Raw genomic sequence first — 22,853 nt, forward strand, 5'->3', positions numbered from 1 at the left:
CCGGGCGGGCACCCGACGGCCCGTGATGTCGCGCTAATTGCGAACCCGACCCTTGCCGGCCGAAGATGGACGTGACGCTTCATCCGCACCTGATGACCGCGGCTGCCGTCGCCTGCGTTGTGAAACGCACGTGTGGGTCGGTGGCAGGCGGTCGATGACGTTCCAAGCTCAGATGCAGTAGCGAGAAGGCCACACAGGCCATTGCGAGTAATGAAGCTTGCACAGGGCAGCTTGCGAAAATGATCTGAACGTTGCAGTCCGGAGGAACTATAATTTTTGCTTCATTTTTTTTTTCAGTTTGAAAGTTTTTCAAAAATTTGCAAACTTTCAAAGGTGCCCGGTAACGTAGCGAGCGCTTTGTCTTTCACGCCGAACAATCAATTAAAACATGCGACCTTGCTATTTTTACTGCGAATCGCTGGCGCGATCATCTGCTCATAATACGATGTTATAATATGATAGTTAACTTTTGTATAGCTTCTCAAACGCCCGGATCGTTGCTTATTTCTGTAAGCCGCCCAGAATTCAACCATGTGGGTTTGGCCGCTGATCGCTTCAGCATATTTGCGGTCTCCTGGGGTGAGCTCTGCACGCTTTCACTATTTGTGCTGAGGAAGCAGCAGCTGGAATGAGGCCAGCGCCAATAATACGATTTCCAAATGTCGCAGGACAAATGCCGAGCCGGCCGAAAGCCGCTGGTTTGGGGGTATAAAAATAAAGCGAACTCATCGTTTTCACGCGTGAGATATCACACGAATGTTAGAGATAAAATGCCAGACGGGTGCAGTCATGTGGTCCGGCTTTGAACCAGGTACAGGCTGCTCCTGCTATTGCTTTCGGAGAACACATGTCTTCAGTACCCAGCTGTGCACTGGCGTGTGCTTCCGAAGCCCGCAGAATCCTTCAGTGCATGATCACCAATGCACCATCATGTAGTTGTGGCTGTCCTCTGAGGTAAATGGCGCGTACCCACTGTGGGGGATTGGCCAAGACACAGGCGGGCGATTAACATACGCTCAAAGGCGTTTTTTAGAAAAAAAAAGACTCGAATAGAGGATTGCAGACTAAAACTGAGGACAAAGCGGTTTATGTGAGATGGATGCCTGACTATGGATAGGGGGCCATTGCTTTTGCCCACGGCGCCCACTTTCTGCTACAGAACTGGACGAAGAGAGCTCCGTTGGCGTTGGTCTGGCCACACGAGGGACGTGTTGCCGGCGTGCTCTAAAGCACACAATGGACATCCTATCTTCATGTTCCGTCATCCGGCCTTGAATAAGCTTGAAAGGTGCCTTCCACTGAGAAATGTCTCCACGGCGCACAGCTCAAGATCGCCTGAGTGCGTCCTTAGATGCTATTAGTGTAGATGGGAGACTTAGTTGCCTGTCTTAGACTTAACGTTTGATGTCGTGGACCTTGAAACTGGGCGATGCTTTGATTTTTCTTTCATATCAGCTCTACGGAAGAATGTACCTGGACTATCGTAAACTGCAAAAGCGGACCCCAATAAGGGCACTTCTCGCATCAGCTGGCTCGTAGCGGGCATGGATGTGGCGCAATGCCGCTTATGGCGATCTGGGACGTGATGACTTGAAAAGGCACAGAACCGGGCTCTTTGATGTTGTGTTGTTGCGACTCAGCTGCCGCGTTTCTACGACACTCTGAAGTCAACCAAGGCAAAAAAAAATATGCTCAAAGAAATTCAGGATATTTCGATCTGCGTGAGCACTTCCCTGTTTGCTGAAATCGAAGCGCGCCATCTGGTTGCAGGAAACCGTTCCCGTGCAACACAAGACATTTCGCGGGAATGCGTTTTCCTCGGCGCTGACGTTTTTCTGAAAAGCTCAGCCCTTTGTTCCGTCGGCGCGTGGATTTTTAATCCGCACAAATGGGTCGCGTACGTACTTCTAAGGAGATTACGTCGCTGGAAAAATATCTCGGAAGCAGCCTTCTATTATTTCTCGGCGGGTCGAAAGCCCCGCGTTAGTTAGCAGATTCTCCCTCTTTTCTTTTCATAAAACAAATACAGTCAAATGATGGCGCGTGGCGCGGCATTTGTTGCTTCTCTCTGAACGCTAAGGAAATGACGGTGCAGCGGAGGCTGAAAAGCGCACGCCGGAGGAAACTATAGGTCTCAGCAAATGGAGATCCGTGCGTCGCGTTAATCAGGGAGCTGCGGCCCCTTTTCTGTGCGCTGTGGGCGTCAACAATATCCGACGTATTGTAGCTCTGCGGGAATTTTCGCTACGCGCTTTCTTAAATGGCGTTCCGAAACTGACGCCGGGCACTGCGCGGGGTCCGCGCAAGGTGTTGAACCGACAAGAATCATAAAAAAAAGCAATAAGAGTAATCGTCTTTCAGCGCTTAATTGCACCGGTCGCCCCAAAGAGCAAGCTGAGGGCACCGGTAATTACGGCTCAACTTCTTCAGAATTCCAATCGACTTTGTAGAATGGGATGCAGATTAGCGCGGGGAAGATGGATGAAAAAAAAAACAAATAAAAGAAAACTGTCAAATTTTACAGAATATACCCGGATGAAGACCGTCATTTCTGCAGTTCGTGAGTGCGCTGCGGTCGTATGATTTGAGTTTTCTGTCATTCTCGCCGTCGACCTCCGCGCGCAAATTCGTGCGCCGAATCAAGCACCGACGCTTTATTTTAGTTCACGCTGCAGACAAACGGCAGAAAAGTCGGGCAAAACGGCGAAATTAGTCGGAAAAGGGCTCCGAGTGCCGCCACGTGCGGGACGGTCCCGGGAGAGTCGGCCGGAAATTACGCGGCCGAGCTGATTAGCGTGTAACGACAGTTTCGCGCCTTTCTCCCTCACCCGAGGAAGTGGTTAAATTACCCAAATGAAGAGCGCGGAACGCAGTGACGACAGACGCCCCCGGCCCAGGTATGCACGTGCTCCAAATGAAAAAGCAATGGTCGCGTGGAAGGAAAAAAAAACAAACAAAAACAGGGCGCTATGAAGCGAACGCCAGGGGTGATACACAAAAGGAAAAAAAAAAGGAAAAGTAACGTTTGCGGTCGCATTGAGACCAAATGATCATAATTATGAACGTCCCTACTAATTGAATGTCTAGAGCCGCAGTCTTCCGATCCCCGCTAACGGCACATTAGTGTCACTAATTATAACCTTGCGCCTGAAAATGCGGGAGTCGCGTCGCATTGGGCACGTCGAAATCGTTTCCGTTTGTCCATCAATCAACCTAAGTTTCTTTTCCTGATTTCGCCACCCTTTAGCTAGATAAACACAGGTGAGCTGACAGACGCGCGCCGGCCGTTTGCAGGGCAGTCAAAGTTAGATGTCACATGCGGTTATGTAATCCAAGAATGCTGGTAGCGCCTTTCAGTCGAACCTCGCAAGGACAGCACGCCTGTTATTTATGTTCAAGCTGTCTCCTCCTGAGTTTCCCAAGTCCCTCCCCTCTTCCCCCAGATCCGTTCCTGTCCCATGTCACCGATTCACAAGCTCTGCGCCAGCGAACACGCGCTCTAATTCCTCCGTGTTCGCACCCTCTCCCCCGTAGTCTAACTCGGCAGGAGGAGGTATCAGTGCGCCGGATTCGGGCAGGGGCGGCCCTGACCCCATCTGTCCGTTATCGGTGGGGTGATAAATATCTGCCAGCAACTGACAGGTGCCCTCACTGCGGCGCTGCACCGGACATTTGTGATGTGCGGCACCTGTTGTGGACTTGCCCAGCGACGGCCCCTATTAGAAAACGGCTCCTCAGGGAGGTCGGCCTGTGGTGGAACCGCGACGGGGACTATGTGAAGTGGACTATGGACAATCACTTCACCAGCAGCCTATGCGAGTACCTCGCCGAAACTGGTCTACACTCCTTCTTTTAACTTTCTGTAACCTACATTCCACTCCCCCTTTTCTCAACTTATGCCTCAAGGCAGACTTCTCGAATAAAAAAAAAAAAAAGTCCCTCCCGATTGCCCTCGGCGTAAAACGCTGTCCGCAATTAGCACCACCTTGTGGAAGGCTACACGAGAGGAACGAAGCAGGCTGCGCAAGTGGAAAAAGAGAGGAGGATTGCTGGTTGTCGCCAAGAAATGCTGAAGGAGGACAGGCAATTCTAGCACGTCGCAGGAGCAAGTTGCTCTTCGCGAGAGTGGCCGTAACGCCGTCTGCTGGGAAAATACTGGCGTTCGACACTTCCCCTATTTACTGACTGGCTCCAAATTTAGGGAATTTGGGGCAAGACCCGCGAGTGGTGGCCGACTGGCAACACCGCATCCAACCATGATGCAGATTCGCCAACAGCCCTGAATTCTATGTGGTAGTCAGAAGCTTGAGTAAAAGCCGTTGCATACCCAGCGTGACAAAAAAAAAAAAAAAGAAGAGAAGAAAGTATAATAGGAAGCTTTTGTAACAATTCAACAGGTGTTTCAACAAATAATAAAAAATGCGCAATGGTAATAACACAAAAATTACGAACAACTAAGCAACTAAATAATTTCGTGCTACTCTCGGTATTGCCCATAGCGTGTATACTGCTCGTAGCATTTCGCCCTTTTTTTTTGCAAAAAATTTTCGCTTGCGAGTAAAAAGGATCAATTGCCCTTCCTTGGACCGATTATTTTACTTTTCATTTGGATAAAGCCTGTGGCGTTATGCGGTGCAGACTGGGGTCTTTTATTTTGCAATTTTTTAGGGCCGCCCCAAACTACTGAATGCTGTTACAAACACCAGCAAAATTTCAGTTTTCACCAAACGCTTAAGCTGGAAAACTGACGAAATTGTTTTAGAGCAGTGGGAATTAAGCCTCTAGGTTCCATTGCCTGTCTTCAACCTGGAAAGTTGTTTGTGTGCGGTTGTCTACCAAAACGACAGAGGAACGTAACCAGCACATTTGCATACGACACATTGGGCTTGGCTGGGGCGCACTGGTGTGCAAACGATGGGCTTTGTTTAGCAGAGTGCTTTGAAGGAGCTAATTATATTAAAAAATTTTCGTCGCTAGGAAACGAGACAGCCAGGATAAACGCTTCTGAGGCAGCAGAAGACCGAACTATTCGATAAAACATGCCCCGAAGGGCCAACGCAAACGGAAGACTGCTACTCGCCCGAATTAAAGAGGCGGTCACGGGGGCTGCGTAAATATGAGCGAAGAGTACGCCCGAGGTACTGCGTCAACTCGGCAGTTCAATAAATGACGAGGCTTATTAAGGACGGAGCACCTTGTCGTTGGCGGTCGGACAGACCCGGCTTTGTAGATGAGGGTGGAGAGGGGAAATTAGATTAAAACACCGAAGCGAAAGCGAGGAAACGATTCGAGTGCGAGAGAAGGAAGAGTGCGACAAAAATCGATGCACAGTGCGCTCGGAATGTCCGGTCGCGTTTTTGTGACTAAACCTATAATCAAGAGACGACTTTGTATTCACCATCGAAGTTCTCGCTCAACACGAGACTTCGTGCAAGGAAACTCGAAACACCGCACTTAGCGGGACTTTTCTGGCGCGGCTCCAAGGCAGCGCTGGGGCGATTCCTAGGTTGTGGAAGGAAATTTGGCTAAGCGTACCTCTCTCATTTAAAACGTGTACGGCAAGGTGATAGACGCCAGGTGACCAAAGGCACGGCCTGCGAGATTTCCATTCTCGACAGCATCTAACCTGCAACGCGTCACACGCGAGTACGCAAGCACGCCACGGATCACCACGTCGCTGCGGCAGTACATCGACCCGCTGCCACGGCGGCTTGTTCCTTCCACAGCATAAATGCGAAAACAGCCATGTAGCAAGATTTTTTGTGCGGCCCAGTTAATGTGTTCGGGGGGTGAGAATAATGTAGATTTATTTTACGAGCCGCCGGCGAGCAGGGAAGGGATTGCCGGTGGCCTTTGCTGGAGGGCCCCAGGCAGGACCTTTCTAACTTGGAAACAGTTATTAAATCTGCTCGATTTTATGGGGCGCAGAGTATGTTCGCAGCGTTCCCTAGCGGCCAGTGTAAGGAAGCTGGAGAACGATCGTATTAGCACGTCGTTTTAACCGCTCTTCATCATACGTTCCTGCCCGCCCAGTGCCAGCGCGAGAATAAATGCGGTGCGGAAGGATTCTGCGTGCATAAAAGACATTTCGCTTCGAGGCTGCGGTCATGTCCCTGTTCCGCCTTCTATTTCTGCTAGAGGAGATCTGGGGAAACCCAAATGACTCCGACCGATCGAAGTAGCGAAGGGGGTAGAATTAAGAATCTCCTTTAGTACCTGAAAGAAGGAGCGAGTAAATAGGAATTTTCTTCACTCTTCGCGTTCTTCGTTTTCTTGAGAGCACGGACCAGTAGATGGATCGAGTTATTATAGGAAGAATTAATCCATGGTATAGCCTCGCCCTTTCTGCATCGATTTTTGTTCTCAATTTTTCTGCGCTGTTCGAAAAAGAAAGTTCATTTTAGAACAGCCGCATAATTACATTAAAAAACTGCCTCTCGGCCCGAGGTCACCTTCTGGAATATGTTTAAGGTTGCGGATAAGCGTTCTTTGGGCGTACAGGTAAATCGTATTTGAGGTAGGCCGTCAATCTCATGTCTAACGAAATTCGTGCAGCAGCGCTGAATGTACCTGTAGACTTTCAAAGTGCCTCACTTCAAAGGAACGTTAGACATGCCAGAGAGGCGAGCAATGAACATGTTGAAATTTTAAAGACATTTTAACGGGGGTGCTCGCTTTTATTTTCCCACTCCACGAACGTAACCTAAACCAGCTCTGCCCGGATTGCATTACCCAAACTAACGTATTTCAGAGAGTTAGCGAAGAAAAAAAAAAACCACACACACACGAATGCGACACTCGTAGTTTCTTTTAGAGGATCTGCTCAGTATGTCCGGCGTACCAATAAGGAATTGGGTATATGCATCCGACGACTGTCTCTAGACTCTCCGATGCGTTAACGTTTGATTCATGAGGCAGTCTTTACCATACCTCGTAGCTCTTTGAACAGGGTAAGTAGATTCGAAAGATATTTTGCGTAATAGAATGAAATGTTGGCGAGTTGGTATAGGCGCATATTGGGTGGAACAGCGCTGCCTTTTGTCTATCTTACGTCCGGCTGCGCTGTTCAAGCCAATATTTTGCGCACTTTAGGAGCGTGCCTGATTCGCATGCTGTACGGCGATCGAAAGCTAAGTGCGTTTCGCGTAGATCGTTTCCATTTCTTTTTTAGTTTGCCCCTTTTAGAGCTAATATATTCTCTCGCAGTTCCGCAGCGGCAGTAAAAGCGGCGCACCGACACACTCTGTCGGGCTAGCTGGTGAAAATATGCGCCAGGGAGCGCTCGCTCAGCCATTGAACTAAGCGCAGCAGGAGCAGCCAGCCTGCTTCAGCAAGCCGGGAGGAGACATGCCCGTTCTACCGCTTCTCCACGTTAAGCGACCGGAAATGCGAAATTAATTTTTTTTTTCTTTCGCTCCCCCTGCTCGCTTTGATGGATGGGTTTAGGGGTGAAGCGCTGCTACAGGCAGCGTGACGGCACCCGGGAAACCGCTGCGTGCTCGAGCACGGGAATAACGATGTATTGCGCGGCGCCATGTAGGGGTATACCGCCGCGATGCGAACACTATTACACCGGCAAATGATTACATGCTACGCAAAGTGTTACGGAGAGCAAGTTCAAAAAAAGATATCAGATACTAGATACCGCGATATCAGATACCGCGAGACAGAAATAAGCCGGACAAAAGGTGGCAGGAGCAAATGGATTGCAGAAAAAAAAAAAAAAAAACCCACGAATATATGGTCATGAAATCCCTCTGAAGCCGGAATTAAACCCGTGTTTGTGCTTATAAAGAGTTCCAGAATGGTATGTTACCGTGTCGGCATTCTGTAATCGATGCGGTAGCCAGGAGTGAAAGCATGGGATACTATAGTGCATGCACTTGGGATTAGTGCTGGATTTCAACGAGGAAAAACATAAAAGCTCGTTTTCCTAAATCGGTCGCAACACAGGGTGGAACGTGATAAAGATAAAAATGCGAAATGCGAAGCTTACGCGCTCTGTTTTGAACGTCAACGAGTTCAAGAATCATATCCTGTGCCGAAGTCCACGCATGGATATTCGTGACAGAAATTTTTTCGAGCAAAAAAGGCTATATTAGCGTTTGTCTCAGTCGTAACCGTCTGGAGTACACAGCAACACTGGTTGCTGCAAGGAAGCCTCGTCAAGTGCGTCTTACAAAGCCTGACTGGCTCGTCAATATTGCTGCGCGCTGGGAAATCTGTGTAGTTTATGGACGTGTGGTTGGTTGCTGCACCACAAGTCCTAGTTCTAGTGGTTTGGACTCGCTCACGCATACCATTGGCCGTGCATGTTATGCACCTGCGCTGTTCTCCTTGTTTTCCACTCCCTTCATCTATTCCATCACCGAGAGTCTACTCAGAATGAGACAATTCCTTTCTTTATCCTCCTCCCCCTTCTCATCCTCAGCCACTGTTCTGCGGTGCGGAGCCTCCTTGCTTACCCCCTGAGGTATCACGGGCTTTGTATGACGCACTGCATGCAATGGGGCGCCACCGACTTTGGATATCGCTTACATCCACGTTTTTAATATAGCACCGCTTTCTATACTTGTAGTACCTCTCTTCTTAACATTGCTTTTATTGACTGCTAACACAACGTGGCGCTGACTGAAATATTCCCTTAAAGTGTGCAAAGAAAGCATTTACACCTGACAGGGTTACGTTGGTTTGACGGCTTGAAGGGAAAAGTTGCGCGCCCCAATCGTGAGGTGACTCTGCGGCGCGGCGAAATTTAGTTAATGATTGTTTTCCGTGAAGTGTCTTATTTCACTCGCTTATAACTCTCCGGTCAGCCTCCGCGGCTTCAGGTTTTCAGAGTTTCCAGTTGCAAATGCTGCCTCGCAAAGTTGTGTGCGTGTGTCGGGAGAGGGGGGGGGGGGGTAAATTTTTTTGAAGGCAGCAGATTTTCGACAGCGAAGCTGGCAGGGCCTAACCCACAAGGATGGAAAAGAGAAAGCAACGAGACAGCAACCACGGTGCCTCATTCTATCCCCCTCTTTATTTTTAATGGGCGGCAAAGTAAGTTTCTGGCGAAGTCATCAACACCGCCTCCCCTCCCTCCGCACGATGCGTGCACGGACTTCCTTCTCTGCCTGTTCCCTGTTCAAACTGCTTCTGAAAAGAGGCCACCCGAAACGACCGCATGCCGGTGGGCAGTTGCGTCATCAGCCAAGAGGGCAGCAGGGGCATCGATGACACTCACCGTCTCTCGAGGGTATCGCCACAAATAAAAACTTACTTTCGCGCGTTCTTTTTTGCGCCGCCCTTCAAAACTTTATTTCACCGTCACCGAGCCTAAAGGCGACCTTGAGGACTCCGCCGAAGGAAGAGGCCGGGACTCGACGGCCCACGTAAAGGACTCTGGAGACACTTGGCTGCAAGCGCCGAGAATAGACGCGCCAACAAAGACGCGCTGCAAGCGAACACCGCAAGGCAAACAAGGCGCAAGGCCACACGGCGTCGCGAGCCGGCCGTCCGCGTCAATGAATATGTCCGGCCGATGGGCGCGCGGTAGGCCGTTGACGAGGCCGCCGCTCACGCGCACCGCTCAGCCCGCTTCCCTCGCACTCCGCACGCGTGGCCCAAAGGGCCGCGCCTATAGGGGCTGACTGCGAGACTCGAGTGCTTCGAAAGCGGAACTTTAGAAGGGTGGGGGAAAGAAGCAAGCATGCAAAAAACAACAAAAAAACTGCCCTAAGAAGGAGATCACGAAAGAAATCGCAAACTAAAAAGAAATAAAGGTGGAACATCAAGGAATGTGTCGTGTCGTTCTCGTTGTTTACTTTCTTCCTAGTTCTTCCGTCTATATTACTTTCCGCCTGCTCGGAGAGCTCCCGTGCGCTGCGCACCGTTCACTGAATGTTGAATTCACTCGCCCGAGAAGCATGGGCTTTTCGGAGCAGACAGGACGGCGCGGCTGGAACGAGCGAAGACAGGAGCGAGACGAAAACACACACGTGGCGGCTTCTCATGTCGCGGGGAGGTATTGCGATTTCTATTCTGCCTGAGACGCTGCGGCGAGAGGGAAGCTGCATTCCACGGTGTTTACAAGCAGACGATATAACGTCTCGATTTCCCGTCAGAGTGATTCGTCAGAGACATGTGTATAGGTGGCCGCAAGCGAAAGAATTCAGCCGCCGATGGACAGCCGAGTCACTGCACTGCTATTGTTCAAGCATCGGGACCAGTACCGGGCATAAAAAAAAAAAAACGCATATCAATCTGTGGAGGAGACAACATACGCATCATATTAAAGGCGGAGCAAGTAACATGCGTACCGATAACATTTTTCAGACATAGCTGCAGCGAAAAAAACACGTTCACGCTGCAGTTGCGTCTGAAGTATCCAATCAACTTGACCGAAAGATCGTTTAACCTTTAACATTAGTTTACACAAATGGGCCTGTTGAAATGTTTCTCTCTTGGAGCTCGAACTGACATTGTTTCTTTTTTCATCCTCTAAATCTAGGAAACTGCATGACACCAACTCTCTGTGCTTCTGCCACTTGCCAGCTATACTAGCGATTCAGGAGCCACCGGGTGCTCATTTGCAGGTCATGCAGACCCAAACAAGACCGTGTATGGTTTGTCTGGGACATGAAGCTTCATACAGAATACGGCCTTTTTACAACAAAATCCCGTGCGATTACCCTCTCGTTACTCCGATTATTTTTTCGCACTTAAAATATTTACGCTCAGGAGCCCTACAGCGGCGTCGAAATGTCTTCTTTATGCTAAGTGCGCTGGCGCCAGTGAACCTCAGGTACGTTTGGAGAACCAACCAGTGATTATCAGCAACGATCCCTAGTCAACAGCTAGTCAATGTCCGTGTTTTCGCCTCTCGCTTCTGAAACGTGGTTTTGTAGGTTTTCGTCAAATTAAGCCGTTTCGTGATGACAACGTTAAAAGGGGTTAGAAAATCGCCAAATGCTCGAAAACACGCCTCTGAAGTAAGCACAAAATATCCGCAAATTTTCGTGCGATGTCTCCAGCTTTGTGAAAGTATGTTCTCTAGAAGGCGCATTATCGGGCAGAAATCGGGCTTAACCCGATATTCGAGAAATCCGTTCGGGACACAAGAATCGGGCTAATTCGGATTTTACCCGGAAACGAAGGGCCACTGTACACTCTAAACAGAGAGGAGTTCAAAGGGAGTAAAGTCGTCCTCCAGCGCACACCCTTTTATAAAAGTTGGTGCGCGAGAGGTCAGCTTGCTCTCTTTTTACTCACATATAGGCGCATTCGTGTTTGGAGCCTACGTGTATAACCCCCTTCAGTTGAAAACTGTCTAACGTTCTCCGTGCTGTGTTGACAATTATTGACAAGAACCCCAGGTGGTCGAAATTTCCGGAGCCCTTCACTACGGTGTCCCTCAGAGCCTCAGTCGCTTTTGAACGTTAAACCCTCAAAAAAAAAAAAAAACAAAATTATTCACAAGACTTCGCACTACACTAAGCAGCATTCAACTTGTTCTCATGCGCTTTAAGTAGTTACAGGTGATCTCGGGACCTAAGGTAAGCGGTCAGAGCAAGGACTGCTAGCTTTTGACCTTATACGAGGTCTGTTAGAAAAGTATCCGACTTTATTTTTTTTTTGCGAACACCTGATGGATATGAAACAAGCGCGCTTACAGCAGCCGACCTTGAACCCTCGTGCGCATGCACGAATTTTTTCCCGCCTGCCGATAGCGTCAGTCGCTGGGAAGCAGCGTTTGAGTGAGGGAGTGCGCAGTGCTCTCGTCGGTTTTTTGTTGCAAGGAAAATGGCGGAGCGAGAGGAGCAGCGCTACCACCTCAAATTTTGCCAGAAACTTGGCGATAGCCAAGTGGAAATTATTCGAAATGTTCAGACGGCTTTCGGTGATGATGCTATGAGCAGCACACAGATTAAGCAGTGGTGCAACTGGTTTAAAGACGGCCGCACATCCGTGGAGAGAGAGCCACGCTCCGGCCGGTCATCAACATGCCGAAATGACCAGGTAATTGCCGAAGTGAACGCTGTGGTGATGCGGGACTGTTGTGTGACTATCCGAGAAATTGCGGAAGAGGTGGACATCAGCAATTTTTCTGCACATTCCATTATCACCGAAGATTTGGCCATGGAGAGAGTTGCGGCGAAATTCGTGCCGAAGCTGCTGACGGTGGAGAAAAAGCAGCTTCGTGTTGAAGTCTCACAGGAGATGCTGGATTCCACAAACAGTTACCCTGACTTCACCGACGCCGTAATCACTAGTGACGAGTCTGGGGTGTACGGGTACGACCCGGAAACCAAATCCCAGTTGTCACAGAGGACGCATTCCACGTCACCAAGACCAAAGAAGGCCCGACAAGTGCGCAGCAATGTCAAAGTGATGCTGAGTGCTTTTTTGACTCCCTCTGTGTGGCACACCACGAGTACGCACCCCACAGGGTCAAAGAATGACTAAACAGTACTACAGGGATGTCCTCCATCGCCTACGTGGTGCTGTGCGGCGCAAGAGACCGGAATTGAGGTCAACAAGAAATTGGCGCATCCCTCGCGGCATTGCTCCTGCACATTCCTCGCATTTGATTCAGACTTTTCTGGCGAAAAACCAGACTCCTGTAGTTCAACAGGCTCCTTACTCTCCTGATATGCCCCCCCTACGGCTTCTGGCTGTTTCCTAAAATCAAGAGGTCATTGAAAGGAGCGCGATTTCAGAAAAGAAAGGACATTATGGCTGCAACGACAGCAGAGCTAAACTCCATACCGAAAAGGGTCTTTTCGGAATACTTCCAGCAATGGCAGCACCGCTGGGAGATGCATATGGAGCCCCAAGGAGACTGCTTTGAAGGTTATTAGGTTTCTAACGCCCCAGTTATGCCAGTTTTTTTTATTCGGCCAAAGGTCGGATACTTATCTAACAGACCTCGTATAGAGCTCCTTTCTCAACCGAAAAAATGCCGTCGAATTTATCATTTGCGTCCCGCGTGGCAGTCGGCCAGTCATTCAACCAAGGCGTTAAGAATAGGACCACAGGAGGTCGTTTGGTCTTGTAAGGCAGCGAACGCTGATAAAGCAGCCAGCGATAGTTCGCTTCGTTAACTGAGCTCCCATTTAAAGCGCCGTTCGCTCCTTAACCGAGACGCAGTGACGCCTTAGTTGTAATAGCATGCTTATTATAGTATACCGCTGGTAACGCACACTAGGCGTGACTTGAAAGCTTGTTCACGAGCACGCAGCCTTCATTAGCCAAGGCGTTGAAGAGCCGGGTCCGAGCAGCGGAGACAACGATAGGTACCAAATATTCCCTCCATACTCATGATACAATAAAGTAGTTTTCCCGGCATAAAGCTGAAAAACTTAAAATTGAGAATCGTGAGGGCCGCGCCCCGCGAAAACAGCAAGCAAAAAAAAGTTTTGCCCTTACTTGAGCGCATGCGGTTATAAAACTAACTCCGAGGATCGCCAAGTACGCTGTCAACTAGCGGAGAAGCTTAAAGCGCCTCGCGGAGGAGACTGATAGGAGTTGCGATGGTTCCGCAGGGGCTCGTTACAGTCAGGCAGCATGTAATCAAGCCAGTTCAACTTTCCTTTATTCTTCCGCTGCTCTGGTTCGGCTAGCCCGCAGGGCAGAAATAACGAACCCCCTCCGGCTCTGAGCTGCACTTGCGCCTGCGTTGACAACGATATCGTTGATGGTGGGTCTTGATCACGATCCCACTAACAAAATGAAGCATGGTGTTGCCAGCCAGATTAAAAAAAAAATGCCCGTAACCTATATGTTTCGTCCAAAATGCAAGTTCAAAACCTAAAAAAGGAGTCGCTTACTTTTTGTCACGCCGTGAATTGATATGAAACGCGTGGTTAAGCCGTGACTAAAAACTGCGCGGCTGTCTGCAGAGTTTAAAAGGTTGAAAAGTAATTGTTAATACAACTTTAAAACAGAGCGAGATTTTGGGCTTAACACTATTCTAAATCATATGCCCGGGTGATCTGGACCTTTCCTTCGGCATCAGTTTATCTTCTCTGCCGCCGCCGGGGCTCAGTGGTTATGGTGCACGGCTGCTGACCCGAAAGACGCGGGTTCGATGCCGGCCGCTGCGGTCACATTTCGATGGAGGCGAAATGCCAGAGGCCCGTGTACTGTGCGATGTCAGTGCCCGTTAAAGAACCCCAGCTGATCGAAATTGCCGGAGCCCTCCACTACGGCGTCCCTTACAGCCTGAGTCGCTTTGAGACGTTAAACCCCCCCAAAAATCCTACCTTTTCTGCCCCGTCTGCTCTGATCAGGTGGCCTATATCTTTTAATCGAGGCTACGTTTCAAGGCATGCTCTGTTTACTCGATTCAGCACTTCGAATACGAGAGGATCGCGTCACAAAAGATGCGCGTCGTTACCTACTCGCACCCACACCGCTTTCCCGCCCTTTCTGCAATTAACAGGTGGCAGGGCGTAAAGAAATGCCGTGGCTGATGGGCGTATTATGGTTTACGGTTTATGGGGTTTAACGTCCCAAAGCGACTCAGGCTATGAGGGACGCCGTAGTGAAGGGCTCCGGATAATTTCGACCACCTGGGACTCTTTAACGTGCACTGACGTCGTACAGTACACGGGCCCCTAGAACTTCGCCTCCATCGAAATTCGACCGCCGCGGCCGGGATCGAACCTGCGTCTTTCGGGTCAGCAGCCAAGCGCCATAACCATTGAGCCACCGCGGCGGCGATGGGCGTATTAAATAAATGTTTCAACGCCTGGTGAGTCCGGGAAAGTTAGTGCGCGCTGCCACACTGGCGTCGTCAAACTGGAGTTCCGAGGTGTGCAGCGCGGTTCGGCGTATTTGGCATCGCGGCGCTTGACAACTAGACGAGAACGGCGGCCGGCGCCTGCGTCTAGCGGGGCAATTGCGAAAACCCAACTAGCGCGTTAAGCAGCTTAGCGCCAACGTCGCTGAAAACAAGAGGTGTGTTTCATTACAGCCTGCAGACTTCAAGAGAAGCGCGGCGTCTCCTCCTTGTTACTTGCGCCGCCTTTCTCATAGCGAGGAAACTGCAGCGATAGAAAATAACTTCCTTTAACACGGCTTGCTGCTGGTTTAGTTAGTTTTGATGTAATGGAAAAATAACAGCGCGAATTTATTGGAAGCGCACAAGGAGATTAAACTGCGGCCTTGACAGGTACTACCCAACCTGACCTTGCTTTGTGAGTTAGCGCATGCCTAAAACTTCACGCTGCCATGCACCCATTAGAAAAAAAAAAAGGTTATTAGGACAATGTTCAAGTTTATGATATTTCACTTAACTTTACAAACCCTAGTCAGAAGGTATTACAAAAGCCTAGCGTTCTACTGGCGAATGAGACTGTGTTGGCAAAATGTGTATTCCACGTACGAGCATTACTAAAGAGCAACACCTAGACATCTATGCATGAAAAACATTGTACAGTAACATTTTGACTTACCCGATTCCGTGTTCGGTCGTTTTTGTCAATTCGTCTACACAGGTGCACCTGTGAGCCTCCCGAGGAAAATTGCGTCTGTTTGGAGGCTGGCATCGAGGTTGGCATGCGGGGACGAAAATGACTGATTGGCTTTTACAAAAGTACCCTGCATGGAATCCATTCTTCTGTCAGTGGAAGAAACTGCATAGGTAAAGAGTAAATGACGTGTTCCATGAGCTTGGTAACATAGGGTGATTATTAAGTGATGAACCTTTGTAACCTACTTAGAGACCGTATTTTGCGAGAACAATATAAACATAATTGTACATTTTTATTTTTTTTTTCCAAAAGAATGCCGAAAAACGACTGTACGCTCCAGAATTACCGAAAAAAAAAAATCCAGCAATGGTGAAAGAACGTCTTGTTTTTCCGGCTAGTTGTTTTTTTTTTTTTTTTGTTAGAAATGAAAAAAAAAATTGGACACGGGACGAAGCCACTGCTAGCTCTTTTGCATTCATAGAGGCCGTTTTCAAGGTATGCACACCACTTACGAATAAGGTGCAGGCTCAAGTGCAATAAGCAGGCGCAGGTGCAGAAATTACCGGGGCCATTTAAGGAACTTTAACGCTAAAGGAACAAAATTCTGTTCCAGTTCCATTAGAATTCCTTTCTAATTATAATATTTCAATTGTCATTCCAATTCCTTTTTAATTCTATTGCAATTCCATTTCCATTTTATTCCAATTCTATTATATCCTGTTTCAATTCCATTCCGATTTTATTCAAATTCCATTCTGTTCCTTTGTAGTTGGTGCATTTGTAAGTACTAGAACTGACTATTACTTATTAACGTTCCGTATTTTCCCGCATTTGATGACGGCACATCGTTTCGAAGAATCGCGAGTTTTGTAACGCCGCCAGTTTTTGGGCGCCACTCAACGACGGGGTGGCCGTGGTAACAATGGGGTGCAAACACCATTGCGCTTACTGTTTCTGAGGTCCTGTGCTCAATAAATATTCTCGTGTTCCCAAAGGAAACACTTTCTTGCTATCCTATGCCGCTAGTAAAGAGTACCGAAGTCTGTTCACAGCAGACCACAGACTTTTTTTTTTTTTTTTGTCGACTGTCCGCGGAGGCGATCTCCTCTGTCCGAGGCAGCCTTGGGCAGAAAGCCTCTTCGGTTTCTCTTCCGCGCACGTCAGGCTGGCTCCGGAGAAAAACACTCCGCTTTGTTTATTCGTGTGCAGCTGCCGCACGCCGCCCGCGAACTACGCACACTGCCTCGAAGCTAAATAACTTTCGAAAGGACACCACGCCCAACAAAGCGGGCCACCGCGACACTATATCCCCCGGAAATCGAATTATCCGCTTCCTTTGACACGAAGGCAGCCGCAGGTCGAATGCCGCGGAAGGAACCGGCTTGTCCTCTTTCTCTTGCCGTCCGCTTCAGCAAACACCCAGCGTCAGAAGCACCCGAGCCAGCCGGCCGTAGGCTGCGGGTGGGAGGACACACCAGCCGAGGGCTCGCGGCCGCCCGCAAGTCGGACGGCGCGGATTTCCCAGAAGCCGCTCAGTACGAGTGCCGTACTTTATTGAGTTCGTGAGAAATGGTGCCCCTCTCGAGCCCGCGGGAAACGAAACCATCGTTCAGAGTCGCGACGAGCGCAGCAGAGGAACCCCCTTCCGCCGCCGGGGGCAAACCTCGGGAGAGCACCAAGTGGCGCACGACCTGAGCCCGTCATCAAGCCGACCGAGTTGAGCGCCGCGCACTTGAGCCCCTCTTCCTTCCTTCTACTGTTTCCTTTTTTTCTTTTTCTCACGTTCTTCATTCCACGCGCCCCCATTTGTCATGCGACAGCCGAGGAAACTAAGAAGAAAGTAAGGAAACGAATGCAAGCATTCGGGAAATCGGCCTGGCACAGCTCCGCTGACGTTCCATTTTGTTCGTCTTCAAGGAACGCATCAGTGAGCCCGATACTTTGAATTCAAGATGTCTTGCGGAAACGCAACATTACTCTTACGAGGACTTAAACGAGGTTCATATTTCAGACTGAACTGCAATCATACCGAGACTGTGTAACTTTCTGTACCACAGTGTATTTTTTCTTCATATTTGTTCAGTGCGAGCTTATGCTGTAATCTAGGCTTTCCATCTTAGATGGTTCGGACTAATAGTAACAGGGCGTCATACTTTTCTTTTCGAACCCAAACTTCTTGATATGCGGTGGTAGCCCGAAGAAACCACACAAAAATCCCACTTTTAAAGGTTGCAGGGTACTACGTGAGAGCTGGAGACTTGTGCGTAGGACTATCAAAATAGTGCAAAATCAACAACCTCGAAGTTTTGGAACAAGTATGTCGTGGGCCGTTTGGATCGGTGGCTGGCCCGACACTTGAAGGCGCCGTGAAACACATTTCAGTAAAGATGCCGTCTCAATGTGTGAGATAGCGTTCCCTCCCCTCTCGCTGTCGATAGTGTGCTGGGAAGCACAGATACAAGGAAGGCACCCGCGATGCCCGGCAGACTGTGTGGCATCATTCGCGCCTTTTTTATCATTTATAGTCTTCCTGGCTAGCTTGAATACGGTGTCCTCTGGTGCGATCTTGCCAGTCAGTAGTGACAGTTTGTCTTCAGCGACGCAGGAGCAGCCATTTGGCACGAAAGATTGGTCAATCGTTCTCGGAAAAAAAAAAAGAAAATTTAAAAGCGTCAGTATGCGCGAAGTATGGCGCTACAGTGTGATTATGATGACGACGAGTTCTACGCGTTTCTGAAAACTGCACACTGGGGGCAGGAGAGATGCCTATAGGCGGGCTACCTTGCGTCTGACGTGAGAGGTTTAATATCATTTGCTGTCATTAACGAAGATGGGGAATCAGTTCTATTATACCTATTAAATATAAAACGTACTGCGCATCTCTGTATTTTTTTTCCAATTCTCTCATGTCTTTTTTTTGCATGGAGGTCCCAAACGATGGCGGCATATTCGAGTTTTGGTTTTATAAGCGTATTGTAGGCTAATAGCTTGTAGTTGCTAGGTGCACCCCTAAGTTTTGGCGAAGAAAACCAAGTTAACGTAAAAGTTGAGGATTTAATGCGGTCTATGCCATCAATGCAATAGTTGAAGGAAAACGAATTTTCCTTCCTTGTTATCCGTAAGAGCACCGTCTTCTCAGTATTTATTTTTATGTCCCATTTTTCACTGCAGGAAACTAAACTAAGCAGAGCATTATCTAAATTTTCCTAGTCTTAAACGGAAGATACGGGAGTATATATCATGCAGTCATTGGCAAACAGAGCAATCTCGACAGATGGATTAATACCGGAAACTAAATCATTTACACACAAATTAAAAAAAAAAAGTAGGGGACCAGGCACACTTCCCTGAGGACAGGGAGTGCGGAAGAACTACTACCGCCAATCTCCACAAACTGCAGTGTGTGTTGTAGATAAGATGTAATCCAAGCAATGAGCGGAGGTGGTACACCGATGAGTTTCAGTTTTAAAAGGAGCTTGTTATGCGGCACCATTTTAAATTCAGGGAATGCTGAGAGAAATATGTGAAATGGATGGCAAGCTGTGTTCAGGGTCTTTTTAATCCACCGCCGTTCGGCTCACGAGTTCCAAAGAAGACCGGGAAGATGGGCACTAGATAAACCGGTCTCGCTCATTTTTACCAGTAAGACTTAGGCGCCAGCTTTATTTCAGCATAATCTATTCCAGGTTGCACTACTGCTTGCTTGTCTGGGGAGTCAATGGCCCGACTAATCTTGAAAGTCTTGTGTTACTGCACAAAAAAAAATCTATTCGGTCTGTTAAAAATTTATCAAAATATGGCTCTGCATTCTCCTACTTCAGGAAGAACCGTATATTGCCTTTACAAGCATTGCATCATGAGCGATTGTAGCAGTTGGCAGTCTTTTAACTGAAAGCCAATCCGCAACATTTTTTTCCTAAACATACGACCGATCAAACACGATATGAGTTAAGGTGCACGGATTAATAGAAACCAAGAAAGAGGACAAACAATGGTATGCAATCGCTGAATTGGCAAATTCCTAATCTTTTGAACTGTCATCCCGAGTTGGTCAGAATAATGAAGTCTCCCTCTCTCTTTGTTTTTCGTAAGCGCCTGAAAGCGTACTTTCTGGAGACTACATAACGTGAGGCTTTTGTTCTACGTTCATTTACTTGTCATACTTACACTTATCTGCTTATCTGGTTCGACAGGTCGCTCCTCTCTTTTGCACTTGTTTTGTCGGTTTATTACTGGCTCTATACATAGGTCTAATTTGTGTGTTCCGTTGCACTGTACTTTTTTCCTGTGAACTTTTGCTCTATGATTAAGTAATGAGGGTGTACTGAAGGCTTAATTGTGAAAGTTGTATGTTGCAAGCGCTCACACTGTTGTAATCAGAATGCTTTTTTTTTGTATGTGTATGGAAGTGCCCCTTGCTGTTGTCTTCGAGCGGTGCTTAGGGCCCAGTCAGGCGAATTTTACTTTCGCCTTTTGCCCCCTGCACTCTACACTATGTCTCTTGCCCAACATTCTGGGGCAAAAATGTTTAAAATTGCAAAATTCTAAGCTACTGTTATGGAAACCATGAAGATAATGGTCCTTTCTTCTGACATGCAGCAAAATCTTTCTTTTAAATTGTTTCCGTCGATCGGATCGAACAGTGAACAGTTAGGACTGCCATAGAAAACCTACCGGGATGGCTTTTGACGATAGCAAAAACATTAATAGAAAACAAAATTTTAAACTGCCGTCGGGAGATCTGCGGATATATTAATTGCTGTAGTGAAATCTTGCACTATAGGAAAAAATTGCGTTCACAAACGGTTTCCCGCTTAAACATGCTTTTGCACAGAATTGTTGGTTATGAAATTTTCCGAATAAATACAATAAATAAATAATGGCGTCTTTTGCTGTCGTACAGACATCAACATGGACATAAAGGGCTGTACAAGCGGTTTTTACTAAGGACAAAAATTGAGTGCGGAAAATTTGAGCGGAAGCTACGCATTTGCGCCGGCAAACACGGGGCAGAATGTTTTAAACGTTTCGCACGTAAGAACGTTTTGTGAATGGTTAGCGCCTGCCACAGTGGAAATCATGGAAGCCCAGCTCATGACATTAAGTGCGCCAGTCAGTCATGCCAATCATGAACCATCCTAGCGCGGAGAAAGTTGCGACGCTTTGGCCCCTCATTTTGTTGTCAGAGCTGTAGCTTCTACTTTAGTTGGCAACAAATTCTGGGGCAGAGTAATGGAGACGAGCGTGCCTCGAGATGCGCCAGTTTGTGCGGCTGTTTATATCTCCCATTTCGGTTATTCCAAGACTGGCTGACATTTCGATAGCGCAGTGCTGCTTTGCTTCATAAATCAAAGGGGGGGGACACGTGATACTACGGGAGCAAAATACTTCCGAGATTTCGAGATTTTTATGCGGATACGATACCCCGCTTGAGGAGAGGCTTCTGCGGCACATGCGGAGGATGCAAGTGGCAGGATGCGGAAATTCGGAGGCAAGACTTGGGCGCGGGCCGCCTCGCATGGAAAAACGGCTCGGAAATGAAGTGGGGGCCCATCTTACCGAAGAATGCGAGCGATGCAGATAAAAGAAATAAAAACACAGCTGGCTGCGGCCGTTTCTGATTAAGTTCACCGCATGGAGCAGCGCCACCCAACCAAGGAAAGTCGCCGACAACAAAGGAGCCCATAAGCCTGCCATTCCGGACGTGGCCGATTTTCTAAAGTATGCGATTCAAGACGAACAATGCGCCTTGATGCGAGGTTGCGCCCGCCATCTTTGCTGCGTGAGCAAGATGATTCTTTTTATATAAACGTTGACATGGAAGGTAAAAAAAAGTGAAAAAAAAAAAACACAAGGGGCACAGGGACTGTCGTGATAAGCGCATGAATGGTCTTCTATACTATTCCATCAATTAAGGCGACTGCGCAGGAAAGTTCAAAAGTCAAGGGAGATTAAACATCGCGACTCGCGCAGAGGACAAGCTCTAACGAAGCTTTCAACTTGCACGCCGGTATGTCGTACTGTATGAAGTAACTGAGTCATCATCATCATCCTGACTACGCAGTACAAAGGCCTATCTCTTATCTCTAAAATTAACCCTGTCCTGTGCCAGCTGCGGCCACCCTATCCCCGCAAACTTCTTAATCTCATCCTCCCACCTAACTTTCTGCTGCCTCCTGCTACGTTTTCCTTCCCCTGGAATCCACTCCATTACCCTTAAGGATCATCGGTTATCTTGCCTCCGCATTACATGCCCTGCCCAAACCCATTTCTTCCTCTAGATTTTGACTAGGATGTCATTAACCCGCGTTTGTTCCCTCACCCACTCCACCCGCTTTCGATCTCTTAAATTTACACCACTCATTTTTCTTTCCATAGTAGCCTGCGCTGTCCTTAAGTCGAACCATTTTCGTTAGCCTCCACGTTTTTGCCCCATAGGTGAGTAGCGGTAAGATACAACAGTTATATACTTTTATCTTGAGGGATATTGGTAAACTGTCCTCTATGATCTGAGCGAACTTGCCAAATCGGCTTCACCCCATTCTTATTCTTCTAGTTATTTCACTTTCGTGATCAGGATCTGCGGGCACTACCTGCCTTAAGTACACGTTTTCCGTCATCACTTCCAGCACTTCGCTACTAATTGCAAACTGCTGTTCTCTTCCGGGGCTGTTGAAAATTGCTTTGGTTTTCTGCATATTCATTTTTAAACCCACCGTTCTGCTCTGCCTGTCTAACTCAATGATCATGTCTTGCAGTTCATCTCCTGAGTGATTTATCAAGGCAATGCCATCAGCGAATCGCTGATTACTAACGTATTCTCCATCAACTCTTGTCCTCAACTGTTCCCAATCCAGGCCTCTGATTACCCCCTGCAAACAGGCGGTGAATAGTATTGGTGAGATCGTATCTCCCTGCCTGACATCCTTTCTTATTGAATTTTATCGCTGACTTTATGGAAGACTACGGTAGCTGTGCGCCCTCTATAGATATCTTCCAGTATATTTGCATAAGGCTCTTGTACACCCTGATTCCGCAATGCCTGCAAGGCTACTGAAATTTAGACCGAGTCAAATGCCTTCTCGTAATCTATAAAGGCTATATCTTTGGTTTCCCAGCGGTTTCCCAGCGCCGGAGTGACGTTATCGCGCCTCAGGCTTTGGCCAGACGTGCGTGACTGCGCACATGGCCTACTTGACCACTAGCCTACACGAGAAAGTATATATAAAAAAAAAAGAAGAAAAGAGTTACCTCACGCTTTCATTTCATTAACACGCTATCAATGGCAATCATAATTCAGCAGCTACCAAAGTCATCTGAGCCATCCTTCATAGTTGGGTGTTAGGCCCGCTGTTTTTTTTAACAAAAAATATTTATTAAAGAGGCACCGACACA

General features: G+C 48.1%; 1 protein-coding gene across 2 annotated transcripts in view; it reads right to left on the reverse strand.

Moving 5' to 3' along the window:
* The window catches only part of LOC149349625 (high affinity nerve growth factor receptor-like), a 339,259-nt gene that overhangs the window by 72,704 nt on the left and 243,702 nt on the right, over window positions 1–22,853 (reverse strand). The window lies entirely within an intron of this gene.

The sequence above is a fragment of the Amblyomma mixtum genome, chromosome 3 (genome assembly GCF_055824585.1).
Source record: "Amblyomma mixtum isolate Tamu chromosome 3, ASM5582458v1, whole genome shotgun sequence".
Taxonomy (NCBI): Eukaryota; Metazoa; Arthropoda; class Arachnida; order Ixodida; family Ixodidae; genus Amblyomma; species Amblyomma mixtum.